The following is a 3,995-nucleotide window of genomic DNA, read 5'->3' on the forward strand; positions in this document are numbered from 1 at the left end:
TCATCATACTCACTAAACTATTTGTGTTCTAAACCATTGAGATTGAGAGAGTAAGTAAATTTATTTGTTGATTGAAAAGCATGCTTGTAGTTTTCTTCAATTAGATCACATTCTAATTCTAATTTGTAGGTGGAAACACTATTGCTAGGATTGTTTTATCGTAAGGGTCAACGTCCTATCTACGATCGACGAGATGGAGAGAGTGTGGACAACAACTCTTTCGATGCCAAGTCTGGAATACTGGTGGAGCGCGCCGACGGAGAGTACATTGGAGGACACGCTCTTAGAGGTGCCGCCGAGCGTAGCCTTGACTTCTTTCGGTAAGAATATATGCTTCCTACTATGCGTTATTGGACTATGTTAAATAAAGTAAAAATACGCATATTTTTTGCTTTTTTTAGCTGGCTTGTGCGGACATTTACTGCGGAGCACACCTACATTGTTGATATGTTTTCTGGATGTGGTGGCTTGGGCAATGTTTGCGTTGAGTTGTCTAGACACTGTCTCTGCATAGATAGTGATCCAGAGGTCTTCCATCAACATCTTTCACGCTTCAAGGCTCCATGTGTACGTGCTATTTCAGCAGTTGATGCACATAGCGATGAGCAGACTAATTGGCAACAATATGAGCCCGGATCACATTGCCCTTGATTGACATCAACATTGGTATTATCTATCATTTTTTCTAGTTTGTGATTTTTATGGAACGACGTGTGACCATGGTGTTTGGGTGCCACTTTTTTGGTATTACTGAAGACATGTTGTTGGTGTTGATCGTCCTTATCAATTCAGCCATGATTTCATATTTATTATACTAGATAGAAGTTTGTTGAGAGCTTTGGATTTACCAAAGTAATATACCAACATATGCTTTTTTGCTTATGTAATTTCTTCTTCCCGTGATCATTCGCTGCTGCACGGAAGCAAGTATGGAATGGAAATTTTTTTAGTTTGAATTTTCATACCGTTATGCTGCCGAAATTTTGATTGCTTATCAATATAATCATGCTTTTTGTTCATGTTTGAAAACATAATCATGATTTCACGTATACAGAAAAGTTATTCAAGCTTCACGGAAGCAAGTATGGAATGGGAAATTTTTTTGTTTTTATTTTCGCGCCGTTATGCTGTCGAAATTTTGATTGCTTGTGAATATAATCATGCTTTTTGTTCATGTTTAGAAACATAATCATGGTTTCATGTATACACAAAAGTTAGGCAAGCTTCACGGAAGCAAGTATAGAATAGGAAAGCTTAACAAAAGTTAGGCAAGCTTTCACAGAAGCAAGTATGGAATGGTTTTATTTTTATTTTTCACGTTCTTATACTGTCAAAATTTCATTTGCTTGTCAGTATTTCTTTACACTGTCGGTCTAAGAATATATATAGTTTTATATATAATATTTATATTATATATATATAATATCTTTTTATTTATTTATTTATATGTGTGTGTTTATGTATGTAAGGAGATCTTCAACTTGGTAAAGTGTTTTTAAGTAATTGTTTATACAATATATATAGTTATTTATATGTGTGTGTTTATGTACGTATGCAGTTCTTCAACTTAGTAAAGTGTTCTTAATTACTATTTTATATGCAAGAGTCTATGCGTGTATCATTACTTTGAGGTCTTCGCCCAAACAAGTACAACCATCAATATTTTTTAGATTCCTAGTTTCAAATTGGCTTATTAGGGATTCATCCTTGTTTGCAACAACACCTACATGGACAGGAAAGTATATTCTACTAAAAGTAGGGTAAATACTAAAGACATGCTCATCTTTTTCTTGCATTATATAAAAAACTCACATAGATTTTCTTTACATTTGGCTTTCAAACAGCTTGTAGTTACATTTGACGGTTCAGTTTAGCTACAAGATATCAACAATACCCTAAATTATGACAGATCTTGAAGATGTGTTAGTAGACCAGGCCGATTAAAAGTATCACAGCTACTTCAATAATAATAAGCCAGACAGAGACATATGCATTATTCTCGCCAAGGCACTGAAGAGTGGAACACCATCATATAGTTAAAATAAGCATCATATAATTAAAATAAGTTGTTTACATGATTAGGTAGGGAATCAAACCTGCACACACACACACACAGTACAACTTGCATCACACTAGTACAATTTATCATGTGCTAGTGCATATTTATTTAACTATATTATTTAGTGCATAATTATTTAAATCTTTCCTCAATCTTCAACCACATTAGAGCCAGAGATGTCGACCAGGTTGATTGTGCGTTTGCAGACAAGCAAATGGTCAATCTCCGCCTGTAAAGCGGCCCTTCGAGAGCTATCTATGTACCCCCATGTCTCCCACTTGCCCAGAGCTTCTCGCATTGTCTCAAAGTCATCATTGAGTTCCTGGTCTCCGGTGTTGTGAGCGCGATTAAGGTGGTTGAACATCCGGATCGCCTTGTTTGTGTCACGCTCTCTCTGTGTAAACGTCTTCTTTTCTTCAAGGGGTGCGTTGGGGGGGAGTTTGTGAAGCTCTTCATGGATTTTTGCAACTACCTCATTACCAGTAGTTGCATATCCTATAGGGATTGTATAAGTACAAGGAAAATGAAAAAATCTCTCTTGACTAGCACCTCCGATTCACTTGCGCAGCATATGGTACTTGCCTTGTAACATTTATATAGGCTAAAGCACCATGCTCTCAAAAAGCATTGATAATGATGGAAGAGTGGCATGTGTTAGTGACATGAGGGGTCCCACGCAGCATATGCTAACTGCTAAATTGGAGCGTGCAATAATATATGCATGATTTGTCAATATGAATATTATAATCGTCTACTACTCCACCACTAACTTTTAAAGTGGGGTGTGCAATAAAATATGCATGATTTGTCACTACGATTATTATTCCCCTATAAGATTTATAAGCATCTAAAAGTGCAATGAGTAGACAACACTAACTGCCTCTCTAAGGGCTCGGGAAACACTATGATTATTATTCTTCTATGAATACTATAGGCATATAATAGTGGAATGAGTAACCACCACTAACTGCCTCTCTAAGGGCTCGGAAAACATTATTTGTGGACCCGGCTTTGGAACCTTTTCACACGCATATGAACAGGCAAACTCTCTCTCTCTCTCTCTCTCTCTCTCTCTCTCTCACACACACACACACACACACACACACACGTGAGTAGAAAACGTGCACACAACCTACTTCTTCACAACAAAACTCCACTTTCATCTCAATTAAAATGTGGGATATTTATAAAATATATAAATTAAACCAACACATAAACAATTCTATACCAAGATACTAAATGAAATAATTTGAACCGGCTTGAGAACCTTCTTGCCCAAACTTGAGCCGGACTTTTTTCATTTTGAACGTATCTTTCCTCTCTCCCCCTCATCTCCCACTCTCTCTCTCTCTCTCTCTCTCTCTCTCTCACACACACACACACACACACATGTGAGTAGAAAACGTGCACACAACCTCCTTCTTCACAACAAAACTCCACTTTTACTTAACTCCACTTTCATCTCAATTAAAATGTAGGATATTTATAAAGTATATACATTAAACCAACACATAAACAATTCTATACCAAGTTACTAAATAAAATAATTTGAACCGGCTTGAGAACCTTCTTGCCCAAACTTTAACCGGACTTTTTTCATTTTGAACCTATCTTTCCTCTCTCCCCCTCATCTCCCACTCTCTCTCTCTCTCTCTCTCTCTCTCTCTCTCTCTCTCTCTCTCTCTCTCGTTGTCGGTACTCTCACACCCCAATCCTATCTCTATTTCACAAGTATGGTTTTCTCTCTCCGTCTAATCCTTCTTCTCTCTCCTTCCCTCAGTACTTATTTAACATACCACAACGCCACCTTAGAGAGCATACATATGAGTGGAATCCACGCTTCTATAAACTCGAAAAAGCATCACCTGTAGCAAAAAAACACGAATTGATTAACTCGCAAATAAAATTAACCCACATGAACTTCTACGTAAAAAAG

Source organism: Adiantum capillus-veneris, chromosome 4 (assembly GCF_014529385.1).
Source record: "Adiantum capillus-veneris isolate H3 chromosome 4, ASM1452938v2, whole genome shotgun sequence".
NCBI classification, from domain to species: Eukaryota; Viridiplantae; Streptophyta; class Polypodiopsida; order Polypodiales; family Pteridaceae; genus Adiantum; species Adiantum capillus-veneris.